This window comes from Notothenia rossii (genome assembly GCF_949606895.1).
Source record: "Notothenia rossii genome assembly, chromosome: 8".
NCBI classification, from domain to species: domain Eukaryota; kingdom Metazoa; phylum Chordata; class Actinopteri; order Perciformes; family Nototheniidae; genus Notothenia; species Notothenia rossii.
The window spans coordinates 10,946,109-10,969,568 of record NC_136906.1 but is presented as its reverse complement, the minus strand read 5'-3'; the positions used below and the strand labels follow the sequence as shown (position 1 = coordinate 10,969,568).

The window sequence follows — 23,460 nt, the reverse complement described above, 5'->3', positions numbered from 1 at the left end:
GTACGACTCTCCTGTTACTGTCTCTCACTGTGTCTCTGGCACAGTAATACACTGCTGTGTCCTCGGCCTTCAGACTGTTCATCTGCAGATACACTTTACTGCTGGAGTCATCTCTGGAGATAGTGAATCTACCCTGGATCGACTGAGAGTAAGATATAGGAGTACTCTGAGTGTGTATCTAGTTCCATCGTGAGCCTCCAAAGTTGAATCCAGATGTTGTGCAGGTGAGTCTGTGAGATTCTCCGGGTTTCCTGACTGCTGGTTCAGACTCAGTTATGGTCTGACCTTCAGCGACAGACCAAACAAACAGAGCAACCACCAAGAGTGTTAGCTTTCCCTGAGCCATGTTCACACAGTTTCTTGTGTTTTCAAAAGCTTGAATCCCTCTTTAAATATGAAGTAAACTTGATCCCTTTGAGAATTAATTTGACGATTAGCTCCTCCTACTTCGCATTCTGCTTTAAAAGTCAAATTCAAGGCTATACAAAAAGAATTAAACATCATTTAAACTAACAGCAAATAGTTATTTAAGGCAATTGTTGACAAAAATGAACTGTTGATTAAATAAAAATACTATAATTATTATTTTTCAACGAAAAAAACGAAAAGTTGATTATTTAATTTAATTTGACTATAATTCATATGAGTAACATAAAACTTTAAACTAATTCAGAAGTTGATTGAATTATTTTTTTATTTTTTTTATTTTGTAACTGCAATGAAGGAAAGCATGATGGTCTAAATGTTTACTTGTGTTTGCTGCAGCTGGATGAAGACCTGGATTTTGTTTCTTTTTTTACTTTAAGAGGTTTCAGTATTCAAATAGTGGCAATTTGAGAACAGATACAGAGAAGCTTGGAGCCTTAAGAGGACATAAACTACTAAGGAACTGAAACCTATTTGACAATGTGCAAAAACACATTTCTGCAGTGCATGAAAAATCCAAACTAAATAAGTTAAAAGACGTAGGGTCTCAGATTAGACCATTTTCTAAATGTTAGCACATAAATGCTTTTTATGGTTCAGCTGCTGTCTTCTCTAAAGAGACATTTTGATATGAGTCTGTTCTGCAATAAACATGATAAATATATTAAGTGATATGATTTCTACATTCAGCTATATGTTAAGACATATTTCTCTAATCTTACATTGTTTGGTGTAACTACCGTTGTTTCATGATATTGACGATTAGCTCCTCCTACTTCTCATTCTGCTTTAAAAGTCAAATTCCAAGCTATACAAAAAGAATTAAACATCATTTAAACTAACAGCAAATAGTTATTTAAGGCAATTGTTGACAAAAATGAACTGTTGATTAAAATAAAATACTATAATTATTATTTTTCAACAAAAGATCCAGTTGGTTTATTTTTTTCTTTAATTTGACTATGACTCATATGACTAACATAAAAGCTTTACTTCTAATCACTGTTTTAGTTGTAACAATTCAAATCTAATTCAGTAATTGGTTGAACGATATGTTTTTATTTATTCTTATTTTGTAACTGCAATGAAGGAAAGCATGATGGTCTAAATGTTTACTTGTGTTAGCTGCAGCTGGATGAAGACCTGGGTTTTGTTTCTTTTTTTACTTTAAAGGTTTCAGTATTCAAATAGTGGCAATTTGAGGACAGATACAGAGAAACTTGGAGCCTTAAGAGGAAATAAACTACTAAGGAACTGAAACCTATTTGACAATGTGCAAAAACACATTTCTGCAGTGCATGAAAAATGCAAAACTAAATAAGTTAAAAGACGTTGGATCTCAGATTAGACCATTTTCTAAATGTTAGCACATGAATGCTTTTTATGGTTCAGCTGCTGTCTTCTCTAAAGAGACAATTTGATAAGGCTCTGTTCTGCAATAAACATGATAACTCTATTTTGTGATTTCATTTCTACATTCAGCTATATGTTAAGACATTTTTTTCTAATCGTACAGTGTTTGGTGTAACTACCGTTGTGTCATGATATTGAAAGACTCCAAATCTCACATTAACAGTGTGAGAAAACTGTGGTAATACTGAGGGGTTTTTGTACAGCTGCTCAACCAGCTTCAGTCACTGTGTCTCTCGAGCACAGTAATAAACAGCAGAGTCTACAGCCGTCAGACTGTTCATCTGCAGATACACCTGCTGTCTGTTGTTGCTGGAGCCGGTGAACCGGCCTTTCACTGACTCAGAGTAGAAGATGCTGCTACTGCTAGTAGGGTGGATCACAGCGATCCACTCCAGTCCTTTCCCAGGAGCCTGTCTGATCCAGGCCACCCAGTAGCTACTGAATGTGAATCCAGAGGCTGTACAGGTCAATCTGTGAGATTCTCCAGGCCTTTTAGTCACTGAATCAGATTCTGTTAGAGTCTGACCATCAACACCTGTAAAGAGGATAAAAACACATCTGGTGAAATAAACTGTTGAAACAATTAGAAGCTGTGTTAGATACAGATCAGTAAAGATGTTGACCTGCCCAGCAGACAGTGAGCAGCAGCAGTCCTGTCCTATAGTCCATCATGTTAAACTGTGTGTCCTCTGTCCTCTGTCCTCCTCTCTGCAGTCACATAAGTAGAGGGGGGGATATCTGAGTTTTGCATTGACTCCTCCTTTCTGATTGAACATTGTCCTCTTTTAACAGTATTTTATGTTAATAACATTATCTCTACAAATTTCATTTGGTAAACATTTCTTATTGGGCTGTAAGTCACTTTGTAACATTTAAATATCTTTATGTAATTCAGATTTGTCAGATGAAACAAACAAATAATGGATTTTATTTACTGTTGATTAAAATAAAGGTATTAACATTATTGTCATTCAAAAATGCTTTGAGTTAATTTAGTAAATAAATCACTTTAAAGGTCTTATCTACATCTCATGTCTTTAAAATTTGAATTTGTAATCAAAGATGAAGTTTTGTGTCAAATAAAGAACAGAAATGCATGCATTTGTTTTCGGAAAAAGACTGACATTCTACTATTTTTTGTTGTGTTTTGGCTCGTAGTTGTACCGTTTAGTATTTGTGAATAAATAATGTGAACAATATTATTAGAGCTGAAATTGGTTGTCAAGTAATTTACATTTAGAGAAATAAATTAAATTACTGAAAATATATAATTATGGATACTTGAAAAGGCTGATGTTTAATCATTTAAAGAAGTGTTTATTCTGGGAATACATACAGTAATGTATCAGTGACTATAACCTCTAGATGTTTAAACTGATGATGTAACAGTGAGCTGGTGTTGAGATCATTTCTGGTCTGAGGGCTCCTCCTCTGGTGGCTTCATGTTACAAGTGTTCAGGCTCTAGGTTATTGTACAGCTCTACTGATGGTGTGTGTCACAGTGTGTCTCTGGCACAGTAATACACAGCAGAGTCTCCAGGCTGCATGCTCTGTCCGTTCAGAGTCACTGTTTTGCTGGAAGAGTCTAAGTCAATACTGAACTTGCTCTTCAGTGAATCTTTATAGTATGAATCTCCAGTGTATTTGCTCCCTATCCACTCCAGTCCTTTCCCTGCAGGCTGTCTGATCCAGGCTGTGTTGTAGCTGCTAACAGAATAAGAGACCTGACAGGTGATGGTCAGACGTTGACCTGGCTGCACAGTCACAGAGGCTGGCTGTATCAACTGCTCACACTTCACACCTGTGGAGGGAAACATGTTGAATAGTGAGCGAGGTTAATAACAGTGAGCAGTCAGTGTGAGCGTTCTGTCAGTGTCTCTGCCTCAGTGAGACTCACAGGATCCAGCAGCCAGCAGCAGCAGCAGAGCTACAGAGAACATGGTTGGTGTTGAAGGTGACCTGATGGAGCTTCTCTTCTTCTGCTGCAGCTGACAGCATGATATCAAGTCTTTATAGCAGACTGTGAGGAAGTTCACTTTGCATAGAGAGGGACACTGACAGGCTATAAAAGAGGGACGGATTGTCCTGTCAAGAGTTGCCTTTTGGATTTGTGTTTGGACATATGAAAGAACATTAATTTTTTTAAAACAATAAATGAAAATGATCTTTTTATTTCTAATCAAATCTCAGACAAATAGTATATGTATTGTCTGATGTAGCATTTGGTAGCTGCTTTCTGATGGAAGCAGTTTTATTGAGGCAATATTTCCTTCAGTGTTTTGATGATGTTGAGCTCAAGGTTTTTTTTAATGAGTGTAGATATCCTTTTTGTATACTATGATTGAATGCTTATATATCCTTAAATTATAAGGATTAATTTCAAGTAATTTATCAGTTACTTGTGTTTTAAACTTAAGTAAGTTGTAATCATGCATTCTGCAAAACATTGGCTGCCCATCCACATACTGGAAACATCATACTTATATATATATTATTGATACCTTTTGTTAAATAAATGAATAATGGGATATTATTGATGCATGAAAGCTTCAAGACTTTCACTGTTATTGTCATCTGTCTTTTTATCCTCTACTGCCACCTGTTGGTGCTTGTGAAAAAGAAAGAGTTAGAGGTTTTTGTAAAGCCTCTGGGCTTCCTTTAACCAGTGTGTGTCTCTAGCGCAGTAATACACAGCAGAGTCCTCTGGCTTTAAGTTGGACAGCCTCAGATGCACCATGCTGTTGCTATCATCTCTACTGACTTCTACACGTCCCTCCACACTGCTGGCATATTTGTTCTTACTGGAATCAGAGTAGCCTCTCCCTATCAATTCCAGAGGTTTTCCAGCAGGTTGTCTGACCCAGATCATAACACAGCAACTAAATGTGAAGCCAGATCCCCTGCAGGAGAGACTGAGAGTCTCCCCAGGCCTCTTCACTACTGAAGAGGAAGGAATAGACTCCATACTCTGACCTGTACAACCTGATGAGATACAAAAGAGAAATGATCACTAACACACCAAACACAGGGCTGAATCACTGACTGACCATCAGTGGATGTTGTCTGATAAAAGATAAAACATCAAGAAGCAGGAGAGCTCACAGGGCAGAGAGAGAGCAACCAGCAGAAGAGAGAGAGTGTTGATCATCCTGAGACTGGAGATGTGACCTCTGATGCTCCACACAAAGTACAGAGCAGTCAGACAGAAGTACTCTGCACACACTGGAGATTTGCATCAGGATAGCATGGGGAGGGAGGGGCTCATGCAGGGACTTGTAGTTTGATCTAATTGACTCAATTATTTGTCTGTATGCACTTATCCATATTTGTCTTTTAAAACAAATTATATTCACTTATCCTTGTATTTGACAACCAACAATAAACTCAGCGTCATGTTCCCTTATTGTTTTGAAGTATTTTATCCATGCCAAAAAATTAGCCATGGTCCCATAAAACGAGTGGTTGAGTAATTTGGTTATTGAATATTTGTTGGCTTTTGTTGGTGGTTCGTATCCTTTTACTTCTTACAGTTACACAGTAAAACCCAACAGTGTCCTTCGGCTACAGAAAAAGTCTCTAAGGATGTATAAAAGTCACCATAGTTGATTTAGCTATGATTGTGTTGCCATTATTTAATTTATTGTAAAAACATTTCCTAAAACTCTCAAAATGAGTAGCTGTTATTTCAGTAAAAAATAATTCTGTAATCAAACCACAGTATTCACTGGATTCTAATGTATGTTGTACAGGGTTATCCTTTCAAAAATGCAGGCATTGCTGTGAGTCATGACTCTCTACGCAATAACACACATGTTTTTCTAAACGAAATACATTTCATTATCAGCTGGTGATCATCCAATGAGAATTGTGTTTTCACAGCCCTGACATGCTTCAGTGGTTTTCAGACAGGGATCAGTGTTGTTCAGTTTGTGTACAGCGTGGTAGTCTAGTGTGTCACTGTGTCTCTCGTGCACAGTAATAAACTGCAGAGTCTTCTTGTGTCAGACTCTTCACCTCAAAGTACACAACATTTTTGGAAGTGTCTTTGGTGATGGAAAACTGGCCTTGCAGTCTTTGGGCAAATATGGTTCCAGTTCCACTATCAATGCTTCCGATCCACTCCAGTCCTTTCCCTGGTTTCTGCCTGATCCAGTGCAGCCAAGCCAGAGGAAGTCCTTCCACCTTACAGGACAGAGAGACTGGTTCTCCTGCTCTGCTGACCACCGGCTCTGAGGAGGTGAGGGACTGGCCCTGAGCCGCTGAAAGAGACACAGAGTTTAGATGACGGGGAACCAGCAGCTCTTCTCCTCCTCTGCTGGACCGACTTCACTCACCTGAAACCAGAGCCAGGAGGACCACGCTTTGTACTAATGTCATGGTGGGAACTTGTCAGAGTCTGCAACAACAGAGGCTGTATGAAGGATATATATTGTGCTCGCAGAATGGGTGGGGATTATCCATCAGTGTGTTGGGATTTGCATTTTTTGGGGGGTCGCAGTGTTGATACATAAATACTTAATTTGTGAGAGAAGGAGGAGTGCTGAAATATGAGAGAAGCTCCATAACAGACCCAAAAATAAGATGTTGTTTAGTCTTTTTTACTTGTTGGTATTTGCATTTCTGAGAGACTAACAGTGTGGTGGGTGATTTAATGTATACAAAACAAGCTGCACTGTCAGTCTCATACTTTCATTTGAAAATGATAGGTCACCTCAGTGAGGGGGATTACTGCAGCAACATGTCACTCAGGAAGACATAGATTTTCTCCCAGAAAGTGAAAGTTTGTCTTATTGCAGAATGATTTATTTATCCAGCTTACACCACACTGCAGAATCACAAGAACAAACAGCCATTCTTCCTTCTGTGTATCATGAATTTATTTTAGACTTGAGATTAACACTTGAGGCTGCTGCACTTCCAACTGAATGTGAGTAATGTGACAGAAATGTCTACATTTAGTTTTTCGTTTTGCCCATACATGAAACATACATTTAGAAGAAGATTATTCTGTCCTTGGCTGTTTTATGAGGAAATTATTATTTTAAATACATATTTCTTTTTATTATTGTGTTTTTTAACTTGGCTCAGAAGCAACCGTTTTTTTCATTTTCATAAAAACGACAACAACGAATGATTTAGTCAACGTATAATTCTCCTTGTACTCTATCAACAAAGTACGGATGAAGACTGTAGGTTTTTGTACAGCTGCTCAACCAGCTTCAGTCACTGTGTATCGAGCACAGTAATAAACAGCAGAGTCTACAGCCGTCAGACTGTTCATCTGCAAATACACCTGCTGTCTGTTGTTGTCTCTGGAGATGGTGAACCGGCCTTTCACTGACTCAGAGTAGTACTTGGTGCCACCACCACCGCTGATATAAGCGATCCACTCCAGTCCTTTCCCGGGAGCCTGTCTGACCCAGCTCATCTCATAGCTACTGAATGTGAATCCAGAGGCTGTACAGGTCAATCTGTGAGATTCTCCAGGCCTTTTAGTCACTGAATCCGATTCTGTCAGAGTCTGACCATCAACACCTGTAGAGAGGATAAAAACACATCTGGTGAAATAAACTGTTGACACAATTAGAAGCTGTGTTAGATAAAGATCAGTAAAGATGTTGACCTGCCCAGCAGACAGTGAGCAGCAGCAGTCCTGTCCTATAGTCCATCATGTTAAATTGTGTGTCCTCTGTCCTCTGCCCTCCTCTCTGCAGTCACATAAGTAGAGGAGGAGATATCTGAGTTTTGCATTGACTCCTCCTCTAACTAAGTGTGTGTTTTTTTCAGAATAATTGTGCAAGGCCATTTATAAAGGGACAAAAAATAGACTTCATGTAAAGTATAATGATTTTGATTCCAAGAGGGACACCGCTAGGCCTACATCCAATACGACAATAAAATTAATTAATTTACTAACCATTAATCTCAGGTGTATTTGATTCAATTTGGGTTAGAGATTAGATGATCAGAGCTGCTTCCATGATGGAAACACTATTAAGATATAATTTGTATTTAATCAACTTCTCACATGTGTTTACGGTGGATTAAAGTTAGCCAGTTAGCAGACTGGAATCAGTTGTTTGTCTCCAGTGTTAAATACATAATTTGTTTCATTTGGTTGTGGTTATGTTACTGTACAGTAATGTTTCAAATTCTAACAGATAAAAACTTTCCTGATGATAATGTTTATGATATAATGATGATTTGTGTTCAATCGGCAAATCAAATAGATATTGTTTAATGTTTAATGTTATCAAAGTGTGCTTTCTTTAATTTACTTCTAGAGATACATGGGCACAGTTTAACCATACTGAATTAGATAAACAGCTGCGTTGTTTGAAATGTGACATTTTATATTATCTGTGATATATTTAGTTGGAGGCACAAAATAAACCATATTACTTATTTTTCCGTTTGAATTCACGATATTTCTTTAGATTTCAACTGAATTGAACATTGCCTCAAATTAGATGAAACAGGTGGTCAATATTCAGTTACTCAGTATTTCAATATAAAGTGAATGCTCTCATGGGTGGTGGTAAATAGAGGAAGTAGTTTTTGTACGACTCTCCTGTTACTGTCTCTCACTGTGTGTCTCTGGCACAGTAATACACTGCTGTGTCCTCGGCCTTCAGACTGTTCATCTGCAGATACACTTTACTGCTGGAGTCAACTCTGGAGATAGTGAATCTACTCTGGACCGACTGGAAGTAACGGATCGGAGAACTGCTTGTGCCGATAGTAGCAACCCACTCCAGTCCTTTCCCAGGAGCCTGTCTGACCCAGTGCATGTAGTAGCTACTGAATGTGAATCCAGAGGCTGTACAGGTCAATCTGTGAGATTCTCCAGGCCTTTTAGTCACTGGATCAGATTCTGTCAGAGTCTGACCATCAACACCTGTAAAGAGGATAGAAACACATCTGGTGAAATAAACTGTTGACACAATTAGAAGCTGTGTTAGATACAGATCAGTAAAGATGTTGACCTGCTCAGCAGACAGTGAGCAGCAGCAGTCCTGTCCTATAGTCCATCATGTTAAACTGTGTGTCCTCTGTCCTCTGTCCTCCTCTCTGCAGTCACATAAGTAGAGGAGGAGATATCTGAGTTTTGCATTGACTCCTCCTCACAGGGTTTGTAAAAAATATCATCCCTCCATCTCAGCTGTTTAGACTTTTCTCTAACTAGTTTTAAATTGTGTAGAATAATTGTATTGCAGTTACATAATCACATTTATTCCAATAATACACAAATGATTATCTTAGCTTCGACCTGTGACACATTTATCTAAACGAATTGTATATATATATATATTACATAATTCATGTTGTAATACATGTTATGTTTTTCATATGTCAGTTTGAGCATAATGGAAGCACATTTACTATAATATAAATATTCTGCAGTTTAGTTCTGATAGTAAATGGTAACTGTACTTATATAGCGCTTTATCCAGTCTTCACGACCCCTCAGAGCACTTTACATACTACATGTTATTCACCCATTCACACAGAGCAGTGTACCTTACTCTAGGAACTAACATTCATACACACTCACACACCGTTGGCCATGCCATCGGGAGCAACTCAGGGTTAAGTATTTTGCCCAAGGACACATCGACATGTTGACTGGGATCGAACCCACAACCTTCTGATTGAAAGACGGGAGCCCAATATAAAGTAGTGTTTAGGAAATGTGCTTTATTCTCCTCTCACATTTCACCTTTCTAATAATCTAGTCACCCAGCCAAGCTCTGTGTCTGATCAAATATTGTTATTCAGCTTGTTTCTCTTTTCATATTCAATGTAATTTGGGGCTTGTATTTATAAATATGAAATATGTTATCTAAAATAAAATAATAAGAAATAATGAGGGACTATCTGGTGATTAATGGGAAACACATAGAAATCTGATGTGGATACATCCAAGTGCTTTTTTAATTTGTGAGAAAACCCAGAAGTGTATAGGATCGCATTTCTTTGTGGCACACACACACACACACACACACACACACACACACACACACACACACACACACACACACACACACACACACACACACACACACACACACACACGCGCGCGCGCACACACACACACACACACACACACACACACACACACACACACACACACACACACACACACACACATACACATACACACACACACACACACACACACACACACACACACACACACACACTTTGCTGGTTTATGAGGCAACACACACAGATCATTTACATAGGCTACTGATGATTGGAAATCAGCTGACTTGAGTTCATGTAAATTATCCAAAACATGAGGAAATGTTCAGGTGTGATTTTAATCACATCGAAAAGGTTGAGCAACACAATTTAGATTCTAAAAACAAACTTTTCTATAGTTTTATCAAAATAACATCCCCATGAAGTCTGATTAAAATATTAATTATTCTCCTAATCCAGTTATGACACTGATAAAGTTGTCTTTTTCATATGTTATTGAATAATTATTTAATAGGAACTGTCTTTTAGAGGATCCCATTCTGCTATAGAAAGGAATCTACTATATTATCAGACACTTTTAAAACTAACGTATGGTCTGACTATCCCTTTTAGATGTTAGACCTACAATGATATCAGTATCAGTGATTGTAATGTCAGATTGTTTGAATTGGTGAAAACCCTTTCTGTTGAATTAAGAATATTTATATGACATCTTAGTACTCTTTCCCTCTTGACTGTAACAGTGAGCTGGTGTTGAGATCATTTCTGGTCTGAGGGCTCCTCCTCTGATGGCTTCATGTTACAAGTGTTCAGGCTCTGAGGGGTTTTTGTACAGCTCTACTGATGGTGTGTGTCACAGTGTGTCTCTGGCACAGTAATACACAGCAGAGTCTCCAGGCTGCACGCTCTGTCCCTTCAGAGTCACTGTGTTGCTGGAAGAGTCTAAGTCGATGCTGAACTTGCTCTTCAGTGAATCTTTATAGTATTTGGTGGATCCAGCCGCTTCCATTCCAATCCACTCCAGTCCTTTCCCTGCAGGCTGTCTGATCCAGGCTGTGTAGTAGCTGCTAACAGAATAAGAGACCTGACAGGTGATGGTCAGACGTTGACCTGGCTGCACAGTCACAGAGGCTGGCTGTATCAACTGCTCACACTTCACACCTGTGGAGGGAAACATGTTGAATAGTGAGCGAGGTTAATAACAGTGAGCAGTCAGTGTGAGCGTTCTGTCAGTGTCTCTGCCTCAGTGAGACTCACAGGATCCAGCAGCCAGCAGCAGCAGCAGAGCTACAGAGAACATGGTTGGTGTTGAAGGTGACCTGATGGAGCTTCTCTTCTTCTGCTGCAGCTGACAGCATGATATCAAGTCTTTATAGCGGACTGTGAGGAAGTTCACTTTGCATAGAGAGGGACACTGACAGGCTATAAAAGAGGGGCGGACTGTCCTGACTCGAGCAGTCCAAGTTTGGATTTGTATTTGGACATTTCTAACACAACTTCTCACACAGGTCAGAAAAACAGACTCAAATTTACACTCAGATTAAAAGAATACCAAATGCGTGCTTTGACTATATTTTGTGAAGCCGCCATCTGAACAAGCAGTTTTATTAAATCTCTTTGAGTGTCTTGATGATGTTCAACCTCATTTTTTATGTGGTGATGAAATTTTTTTTTTGACTTGTTGAGTTTGTGTACAGCGTTTCTCCTTTCTATGTCACTGTGTGTATCGAGCACGGTAATAAACAGCCCTAAATCTAAATAAGATGTATCATTGGTTGCCCATCCACATACTGGAAACATCATGCATAAATATATTATTGATACCTTCTGTTAGGAAATTAATAATGGGATATTATTGTTGCAGAAAAGCCTCAAGACTTTCATAGGATACGTTTAGAGACATTGTCATATTCCCGTTATTGTCATCTGTCTTTTTATCCTCTACTGCCACCTGTTGGTGCTTGTGTGAGTAATGTGACTGACATTTTTGCCCATACATGAAAAACACATATATAAAATCTTTTTCCTGTCCTTGGCTGTTTTATGAGGAAATTATTTTTAATAAATAAAAAACACATTTTTATTTATTAATGTGTTTTATAACTTGGCTCAGTAGCAACTGTTTTTTTCATTTTCATAAAAACTACAACAAGGAAAGATTTAGTCAACGTATAACTCTCTTTGTGTTCTTTCAGCACATGAAGGATGAGGTCTGTAGGTTTTTGTACAGCTGCTCAACCAGCTTCAGTCACTGTGTATCGAGCACAGTAATAAACAGCAGAGTCTACAGCCGTCAGACTGTTCATCTGCAGATACAGCTGCTCTCTGTTGTTGTCTCTGGAGATGGTGAACCGGCCTTTCACTGACTCAGAGTAGTAGATGTAGCTACTGATAGTAGGGTGCATAGAAGCGATCCACTCCAGTCCTTTTCCAGGAGCCTGTCTGACCCAGGCCATCCAGTTGCTACTGAATGACAGTCCAGAGGTTTTACAGGTCAATCTGTGAGATTCTCCAGGCCTTTTAGTCACTGGTTCAGATTCTGTCAGAGTCTGACCCCCAACACCTGTCAAGAGGATAAAAAGTAACATGAATGTAACATTGTATAAGATGCACATAAAACAAAAATAAAGAATTGTAAAAATGAAGAAGAAATTAACATGAGTTTAGTTGGCACACAAATAGGATCTATGTCAAATAATTGTTGGTTAAAATATTGACCTGCCCAGCAGACAGTGAGCAGCAGCAGTCCTGTCCTATAGTCCATTATGTTAAACTGTTTGTCCTCTGTCCTCTGTCCTCCTCTCTGCAGTCACATAAGTAGAGAGGGAGACATCTGGGTTTTGCATTGACTCCTCCTTTCTGATTGAACATTGTCCTCTTTTAACAGTATTTTATGTTAAAAACATTATCTCTTACCATTTAAATTGGTAAACATTTCTTATTGGGCTGTAAGTCACTTTGGAACATTGTATGATTGTTATGGTATTCAGATTTTTCAGATGAAACAAACGAATAATGGATTTTATTTACTGTTGAATAAAATAAAGGTATTTATTAACATTATTGTCATTAAAAAATGCTAATTAAAAACAATAATCGTGGCTTGATATTGAGTAAGAACCATAGACTCTACTGTATATATAAAGACCATGTTTTTATGAACCACACGGCTTCCGGTCTTCCAAGACCCGACCGGACAAAAAGACGAAACACACTACCAATAGAAATACATTGCTTTTAAAATCGTTCTGTGTGACACGAAAAAAAGGGGGAAATGGTGTTGGTGAACACGAATCAATAGATGAAATGTTGTGACTATAACACGACATGCCGTGAGACTGGGTTGTTCTATCCCACATTGAATATTGTTTGACAAACTGGTCGTTTGCTTGTGCCACAAACCTGAAACCCATAGAACAACAGTACAAGAGAGCTATCAAGGTGTTTGACAGAAAACTAAATGCATACCACCACTGTACCATCCTTGAGAAACACAATTTCTTGATTTTTTACCATTTTAAGTCTTTTCAAAGTTTGTGTTTTTTTTATAAATGTTTACATGGACTGCTTTTTTTTCTTTGCTATGTATATAAATGTCATGTTCTTATATGTTGTATGTGTCGGGACTAAGGATGGAAATTAGCTCAAAGCTAAAATCCGGCTAATTTACACTTGTAAGCATTATTTTGTTTTAAAGTGTTCATCAATGTGCACTGTCCCGATTCAAGTAAACCATGAAATGAAATGAAATTGTTACTATTACAAGAATACAATCACCTCAGTGTTTCAAGAGTCTACAATCAACTTTGTATACTTTGTTTTTGCAAAAACAGATCATTAAATTAGTTTTGATCATTTCTACACCAGGTCTTGTCAAAACCTTTATTCCATATTCAATATCCATTACTAAACAAAACAGCACTCCTGAAATGTATATTTAAATACTTTATTAAGGGCAGGGAATTCATTTTTTCTTTATGTTTTTCAAATCAGTGTTATAAGTGTCACAGACAGAGTGACATTGTTATTATTGTCCTTAAAACATTTTTAAAACAAAAACAATAATGATCTTTTTATTTGAGTGGTTTACTAATGACAGTTAATTCTGTTTTTGCTATAGATGGTTTTATTTTTGTCCTTTTCTCATGAGAAGAATTTGAAGAGTTTTTAATGTACCTACATCATTAGTTATGTTAAATCATTAGATAATGTAATAGTGAAAAAGGGACGCCCTTAAAAAATATGAGCAATGCAATAAATGTAGTTAAGGATCTATTTAATGTTCAAGTGTTGGGATTGAATAGAGGAAGTCGTTTTTGTACGACTCTCCTGTTACTGTCTCTCACTGTGTCTCTCTGGCACAGTAATACACTGCTGTGTCCTCGGCCTTCAGACTGTTCATCTGCAGATACACTTTACTGCTGGAGTCATCTCTGGAGATAGTGAATCTACCCTGGACCGACTGAGAGTAAGATATAGGAGTACTCTGAGTGTGTATCCAGTTCCATCGTGAGCCTCCAAAGTTGAATCCAGATGTTGTGCAGGTGAGTCTGTGAGATTCTCCGGGTTTCCTGACTGCTGGTTCAGACTCAGTTATGGTCTGACCTTCAGCGACAGACCAAACAAACAGAGCAACCACCAAGAGTGTTAGCTTTCCCTGAGCCATGTTCCCACAGTTTCTTGTGTTTTCAAAAGCTTGAGTCCCTCTTTAAATATGAAGTAAACTTGATCCCTTTGAGAATTCATTTTACGATTAGCTCCTCCTACTTCACATTCTGCTTTAAATGTCAAATTCAAGACTATACAAACAGAATTAAACATCATTTAAACTAGCGGCAAATAGTTATTTAAGGAAATTGTTGACAAAAATGAACTTTTGATTAAATTAAAATACTATAATTATATTTTTACAACTAAGGCTCCAGCAGATTTGTTTTCTTTAATTTGACTATAACTCCTATGCGTCATATACAAGCCTTCTAATCATTGTTTTAGTTGTAACAGTTCGAAACTAATTCAGAAATTAATTGAATTATGTTTTTATTTTTTTTTATTTTGTAACTGCAATGAAGGAAAGCATGATGGTCTAAATGTTTACTTGTGTTAGCTGCAGCTGGATGAAGACCTGGGTTTTGTATCTTTTTTTACTTTAAGAGGTTTCAGTATTCAAATAGTGGCAATTTGAGGACAGATACAGAGAAACTTCGAGCCTTAAGAGGACATGAACTACTAAGGAACTGAAACCTATTTGACAATGTGCAAAAACACATTTCTGCAGTGCATGAAAAATGCAAAACTAAATAAGTTAAAAGATGTAGGATCTCAGATTAGACCATTTTCTAAATGTTAGCACATAAATGCTTTTTATGGTTCAGCTGCTGTCTTCTCTAAAGAGACATTTTGATAAGGCTCTGTTCTGCAATAAACATGATAAATATATTTAGTGATTTCATTTCTACATTCAGATATATGTTAAGAAATATTTGTTACAGTGTTTGGTGTAACTACCGTTGTGTCATGATATTGAAAGACTCCAAATCTCACATTAACAGTGTGAGAAAACTGTGGTAATAATGAGGGGTTTTTGTACAGCTGCTCAACCAGCTTCAGTCACTGTGTCTCTCGAGCACAGTAATAAACAGCAGAGTCTACAGCCGTCAGACTGCTCATCTGCAGATACACCTGCTGTCTGTTGTTGTCTCTGGAGATGGTGAACCGGCCTTTCACTGACTCAGAGTAGTAGATTGCACTGCTGCTGGTAGGGTGGATATAAGCGATCCACTCCAGTCCTTTCCCAGGAGCCTGTCTGACCCAGTTCATGTAGATGCTACTGAATGTGAATCCAGAGGCTGTACAGGTCAATCTGTGAGATTCTCCAGGCCTTTTAGTCACTGAATCAGATTCTGTCAGAGTCTGACCATCAACACCTGTAGAGAGGATAAAAACACATCTGGTGAAATAAACTGTTGACACAATTAGAAGCTGTGTTAGATACAGATCAGTAAAGATGTTGACCTGCCCAGCAGACAGTGAGCAGCAGCAGTCCTGTCCTATAGTCCATCATGTTCAACTGTGTGTCCTCTGTCCTCTGTCCTCCTCTCTGCAGTCACATAAGTAGAGGAGGAGATATCTGAGTTTTGCATTGACTCCTCCTTTCTGATTGAACATTGTCCTCTTTTAACATCATTTTATGTTAATAACTTTATCTCTTACAATTTAAATTGGTAAACTTTTCTTATTGTGCTGTAAGTCACTTTGGAACATTGTATGATTTTTATGGTATTCAGATTTTTCAGATGAAACAAACGAATAATGGATTTTATTTACTGTTGAATAAAATAAAGGTATTTATTCACATTATTGTCATTAAAAAATGCTAATTAAAAACAATAATCGTGGCTTGATATTGAGTAAGAACCATAGACTGTACTGATAAAGAACATGTTTTTATGAACCACACGGCTTCCGGTCTTCCAAGACCCGACCGGACAAAAAGACGAAACACACTACCAATAGAAATACATTGCTTTTAAAATCGTTCTGTGTGACACGAAAAAAAGGGGGAAATGGTGTTGGTGAACACGAATCAATAGATGAAATGTTGTGACTATAACACGACATGCCGTGAGACTGGGTTGTTCTATCCCACATTGAATACTGTTTGACAAACTGGTCGTTTGCTTGTGCCACAAACCTGAAACCCATAGAACAACAGTACAAGAGAGCTAGCAAGGTGTTTGACAGAAAGCTAAATGCATACCACCACTGTACCATCCTTGAGAAACACAATTTCTTGATTTTTGACCATTTTAAGTCTTTTCAAAGTTTGTGTTTTTTTTATAAATGTTTACATGGACTGGAGTCAGATTCAAGGCTATACAAACAGCATTAAACATCATTTAAACTAACAGCAATTAGTTATTTAAGGCAATTGTTGACAAAAATGAACTGTTGATTACATTTATTTAATTATTACTTTTCTTTAATTTGACTATAATTCATATGAGTAACATAAAATCTTTACTTCCAATCATTGTTTTAGTTTTAACATTAGAACATAATTCAGAAATTGGTTGAACGATATGTTTTTATTTTTTTTATTTTGTAACTGCAATGAAAGACAGCATGATGGTCTAAATGTTTACTTGTGTTTGCTGCAGCTGGATGAAGACCTGGATTTTGTTTCTTTTTTTACTTTTAAAGGTTTCAGTATTCAAATAGTGGCAATTTGAGGACGATACAGAGAAACTTGGAGCCTTAAGAGGACATAAACTACTAAGGAACTGAAACCTATTTTACAATGTGCAAAAACACATTTCTGCAGTGTATGAAAAATGCAAACTAAATAAGTTAAAAGACGTAGGATCTCAGATTAGACCATTTTCTAAATGTTAGCACATAAATGCTTTTTATGGTTCATTTCATTTCATTTCAAACCTTTATTTAGACAGATTGGTCCCTTGAGATCATCGATCTCATTTACAAGGGAGACCTGCATCATTTAGTTCCACATGAAACATAAAAACAACATACAAACAACAGAGGATATCATATTTACATATTCAACATTTACAAATACCCAGAGTGTCAGAAAGCATTTCATTTAGACATGCCTTAAATACATTCAGAGAAATAAAAATGCTCAATTTCAATTTTGCCTGTAGACTGTTCCAAGCAAGTGGAGCTGCGCACATAAAAGCTGTCTTACCTAAGACAGTCCTTACTCTTGGCACATCTAACAAGACTATATCCTGTGATCGCAGACAATAGCTGCTTGCAACTTTCTGCTTTATCAATGAACAGATATAATACGGGAGTTTGCCCAACATAGCTTTATAGATAAAAGTGTACCAGTGACTGAGCCTCCGTACAGTGAGTGATGGTAAACCTGCCTTGGTATACAATGTACAGTGATGAGTAAGTGCTTTACAGTTTGTGACAAATCTCAGAGCACTATGATACGCAGCATCTAGTTTGCTCAGGTAGTTGGCAGGTGCATTCATATACAGCAGATCACCATAGTCCAGCACAGGTAAAAAGGTCACAGTGACTAGCCTTTTCCTGGCCTCAAGTGAGAAACAGGACTTATTCCTGAAAAAGAAACCTAGCCTAACCCTCAGTTTTTTAAGCAGGTTATTGACATGAAGTTTAAAAGAGAGACAGTCATCAAGCAAGATACCAAGGTATTTGTAACAGGCAACAACTTCAAGTTTTGTTCCTTGCGTTGATACAATATCTAAAACAGGCTCTGGTGTCTTTTTAGCTTTTGAAAAGAGCATTATCTTGGTTTTATCCACATTTAAAAGAAGCTTTAGTTCAGAGAGCTGAGTCTGAATAATGTTAAAAACAGCCTGTAATTTAACAACCGCCTCCTGAATGGAGGGACCTGCACAATACATCACGGTATCGTCCGCATAAAAATGTAAAGTAGCTTCATCCACATTTTCACCTAAACTGTTGATATATATGGAGAATAAAAGAGGACCTAAAACAGAACCTTGAGGAACACCATTAGCAATGTTTAACCACTCAGAAGACAGCCCATCAAAGTGAACACATTGGGACCTTTCAGAGAGGTAGTTCACAAACCACCCCACTGCATGGCTGGATATGCCATTACTGAGTAGCCTCTGTTTTAAGACGCGATGATCAACGGTGTCAAACGCTTTGGAAAGGTCAATAAACAGAGCTGCACAACTCTGTTTATTATCTAGCATACTAGTAATATCATTTACCACTTTCATTGTTGCAGTGATGGTGCTATGTTTCTTCCTGAAGCCTGACTGATGTTTAGACAGGATATCATTTATACATAAAAACTCCTTTACTTGTTCACTCACAAGTCGTTCGAGCACCTTAGCCAAAACTGACAATTTAGAGATTGGCCTATAGTTATTTAAAATAGTTGCCTCCCCTCCTTTCAGTAGAGGCAGGACATAAGCAGACTTCCATACTTTAGGAATTGTATTTGTGCTGAGGGAGAGGTTAAAAAGAGAAGTAAGAGGTGGAGCAATAAAATCTGCAGCTATCTTTAAAAAGAAAGGTTCTACGTTGTCCGGGCCAGCCGGTTTCCTAGGATCTAACTTGGATAAAGCTTCATGGACAATACCAACAGTTAAAGGAGTAAAACTGAAAGGGTTTTTCAGACCACATTGTTCAGAGTCAAGGACTGGAGCGTTCACAGAAGCAGAAGCACAGTCAGTGACAGAATCAAACAGAGAGCCACAAGAGACAAAATGCTTATTAAAGCAATTTAGCATGGTGGCCCTGTCTGATATAATGCCAGATGCTGTGGTGAGGTACGGAGGTAGCTCATTTGGGATATCACCAGTGGAAATCGATTTTATGGCTTTCCAAAATTTCCTAGGATTATTCAGGTTTTCTGTGGTGACTGAAAAATAGTACTTTGACTTAGCACTTTTGACATGTGAAGTAAAGCTATTCCTTAGCTGCCTAAAGCGTAGCCATTCTACCTCTGAGCCTGATTTCCTAGCCTTTGCCCAGGCATTGTTTCTCTCATGAAGGAGACTGGACAGTTCAGCAGAAAACCAGGGATTGTTTCGTCCCTTCACTCTAAATTTACGCAGAGGTGCATGTTTATCTATAATTTTTATAAAACCAAGATAAAAATAAGACCATGCAGTTTCTACATCAGCACACAGATTGATTTTTCCCCAATCAAAATCAAACAGATCATGTAAAAAACCCTGCTCCACTAAGTGTTTTTTATCTCTCTTTGTGATGATGCGTGGTTTAACTTTTTGGACCTTAGTGTCCCTAATTGTGGCTACAACACAGTGGTCACTCACATCATTAGCAAATACTCCCACAGATGAGTATTTATATGGAACATTTGTTAAAATGAGATCAATTAAGGAGGATTTATTTGGGGACTTAATATTTGGGCGAGTAGGACTGTCTATAATCTGAGTAATGTTCAAAGAGGTACACAGGTTTTTAAAATCCTCTGACACAGAAGTTAACCAGTCCCAATTAAAATCACCAAGCAGCACTATTTCCTTGTAGGAAAGTTGAGATAACAGTTTTGCCAATGAAGATAAGGAGTCCTTGACAGCCGAGGGGGCCCTGTGGCAACCCACCACCATGACCTGTTGACCCTTTGTTACTTCGACATTCACAGCTAAAAATTCTAGTTGTTTACTAACAGATTTGGAAACCATTTTTGTTACACAAAACGTATTTTTCACATAAATGGCAACGCCACCACCTTTTTTAGGACGGTCAGTGCAATATACATTGTAACCATTTATGTAAATGTCAGAGGCCAAGATCGATTTGTCTAGCCACGTTTCTGATACGACAATGACATCAGCATCAGTTGAACTCGCCCAAATACGGACACAATCTAATTTAGGTAACAGAATGCGCACATTTAAATGAATTAAACCTAACCCCGATCTAGAAATAAAATCAGCAGGAGTAGCTATTTGACTAAAACTACCAGGTGGACCCGGATTTGGCTGTACATTTCCTGATAGTAACAACAATAAAAATACCAAGCACCTTTTCCTCTTAATCAACACACATACATTTTCAGCTGTTCTAGAGTCACCAGCAAACTTCGCAAAAGTGAGATTAGAGTTCAAAAAACAATTCTGAAGGACCATTGTGGCAGGCATGTGAGAAAGACAGACATTTGACGAAATGAATGTCCGCGACAGTGCAACTAGCAATTGTTTGTGCAACCCATCCAAACCTGTACAGGGGATGTCCACTGCGGGCGGCAGAACGGACCCGAATTCAGCTGCTGTCTTCTCTAAAGAGACATTTTGATAAGGCTCTGTTCTGCAATAGACATGATAAATCTATTTAGTGATTTCATTTCTACATTCAGATATATGTTAAGAAATATTTTTCTAATCGTACAGTGTTTGGTGTAACTACCGTTGTGTTGTGATATTGTAAGACTCCACATTTCACATTAACAGTGTGAGAAAAGTGTGGTAATAATGAGGGGTTTTTGTACAGCTGCTCAACCAGCTTCAGTCACTGTGTATCTCGAGCACAGTAATAAACAGCAGAGTCTACAGCTGTCAGACTGCTCATCTGCAGATACAGCTGCTGTCTGTTGTTTTCTCTGGAGATGGTGAACCGGCCTTTCACTGACTCAGAGTAGAAGATGTGGGCACTGCTAGTATGGTGCATAGTAGCGATCCACTCCAGTCCTTTTCCAGGAGCCTGTCTGACCCAGGCCATCCAGTTGCTACTGAATGTGAATCCAGAGGCTGTACAGGTCAATATGTGAGATTCTCCCGGCCTTTTAGTCACTGAATCAGATTCTGTCAGAGTCTGACCATCAACACCTGTAAAGAGGATAAAAACCATCTGGTGAAATAAACTGTTGACACAATTAGAAGCTGTGTTAGATAAAGATCAGTAAAGATGTTGACCTGCCCAGCAGACAGTGAGCAGCAGCAGTCCTGTCCTATAGTCCATCATGTTAAACTGTGTGTCCTCTGTCCTCTGTCCTCCTCTCTGCAGTCACATAAGTAGAGGTGGAGATATCTGAGTTTTGCATTAACTCCTCCTGTAACTATGGGTGTGTTTTTTTCAGAATAATTTATCAAGGCCATTTATAAAGAGACAACAAATAGACTTCATTTAAAGTATAATGATTTTTGATTGCCAGAGGGACACACCTAGGCCTACATCCAATACGACAATAAACTAAATTAACTAACTAACCATTAATCTCAGGTGTATTTGATTCAATTTGGGTTAGAGACTACAGTATATGATCAGAGCTGCTTCTTTAAGGGAAATATTATTAAGATATCATTTGTATTTAATCAACTTCTCAAATGTGTTTAGGGTGGATTAATGTTTTCCAGTTAGCTGACTGGAATCAGTTGTTTGTCTCCAGTGTTAAATATAGAATTTGCTTCATTTGGTTGTGGTTGTGTTGCAGTAATGTTTCAAATTCAAACAGATAAAAACTTTCCTGATGATAATGTTTATGATATAATGATGATTTGTGTTCAATCGGCAAATCTAATAGATGTTGTTTTAATGTTTAATGTAATCAAAGTGTGCTTTCATTAATGTACTTCTAGAGCTACATGGGCACAGTTTAACCATACTGAATCAGATAAACAGCTGCGTTGTTTGAAATTGGAAATGTTCATATTATCTTTGATATATTTAGATGGAAGCACAAAATAAACACAATTACATATATTTCTGTTAGAATTCACTATATTTATTTAGGTTGCAACTGAATTAAACATTGCGTCAAATGAGATGAAATAGGATGTAAATATTCAGTTACTCAGTATTTCAATATAAAGTGAATGCTCTCATGGGTGGTGGTAAATAGAGGAAGTAGTTTTTGTACGACTCTCCTGTTACTGTCTCTCACTGTGTGTCTCTGGCACAGTAATACACTGCTGTGTCCTCGGCCTTCAGACTGTTCATCTGCAGATACACTTTACTGCTGGAGTCAACTCTGGAGATAGTGAATCTACCCTGGACCGACTGAGAGTAATAGGTAGAAGAACTGCCTGTGTGTATAAAAGCGATCCACTCCAGTCCTTTTCCAGGAGCCTGTCTGACCCAGTTCATCCTGTAGCTACTGAATGTGAATCCAGAGGCTGTACAGGTCAATCTGTGAGATTCTCCAGGCCTTTTAGTCACTGAATCAGATTCTGTCAGAGTCTGACCATCAACACCTGTAAAGAGGATGAAAACACATCTGGTGAAATAAACTGTTGACACAATTAGAAGCTGTGTGAGATAAAGATCAGTAAAGATGTTGACCTGCCCAGCAGACAGTGAGCAGCAGCAGTCCTGTCCTATAGTCCATCATGTTAAACTGTGTGTCCTCTGTCCTCTGTCCTCCTCTCTGCAGTCACATAAGTAGAGGGGGAGATATCTGAGTTTTGCATTGACTCCTCCTCACAGGATTTGTAAAAAATATCAACCCTCCATCTCAGCTGTTTAGACTTTTCTCTAAACTAGTTTCACATTTTGTAGAATGTCTATCAGTATTGTGGTAACATCAAAAACAAAAGTATTGTAATAATAGACAGATGATTATGTTTGCTCCGACTTTTGACAAGTTTATACACAAATTATTCAAACCTGTGAAATCATAATTTATATTTATCACATTAACCTAAACAAATTATATATGTATATATATATATATTAGATCATTCATGTTGGTATCAATGCTCTGTTTCACACAAGTCACTTTGATCATAATGGAAGCACATTTACTATAATAAAAATAATCTACAATATTATTCTGATCACCAATATAAAGTAGTGTTTAGGAAATGTGCTTCATTATAGTCTCACATTTCACCTTTCTAATAATCTCGTCACCCAGCCAAGCTCTCTGTCTGATCAAATATTGTTTTTCTGCTTTTTTCTCTTTTCAGATTTATGTAATTTTTGGCTTGTATTTATAAATATAACATATGTTATTTAAAGTAAAATAATAAGATATCATTAGGGACTATCTGGTGGTTAATGGAAATACATAGAGATCTAATATGGATACATCTAAATGTTTTTGCAATGTGTGAAAAAACCCAGAAGTGTAGGATCACATTGCTTTGTAGTTAGTGGAGGTTTTTGTGCAGCTGCTCCACTGTCTTTAGTCACTGTGTG

The 23,460-nt window shown here is 37.8% G+C and overlaps 1 gene segment (V, D, J or C); it reads right to left on the bottom strand.

Moving 5' to 3' along the window:
• Positions 1 to 5,793: 5,793 nt before the first annotated feature.
• On the bottom strand, positions 5,794 to 6,216 carry LOC307014369 (immunoglobulin heavy variable 1-24-like). The segment is given in 2 exons: positions 6,174 to 6,216; positions 5,794 to 6,098 (listed from the first exon to the last, which is right to left on the bottom strand).
• Between the last annotated feature and the right edge of the window lie 17,244 nt (positions 6,217 to 23,460).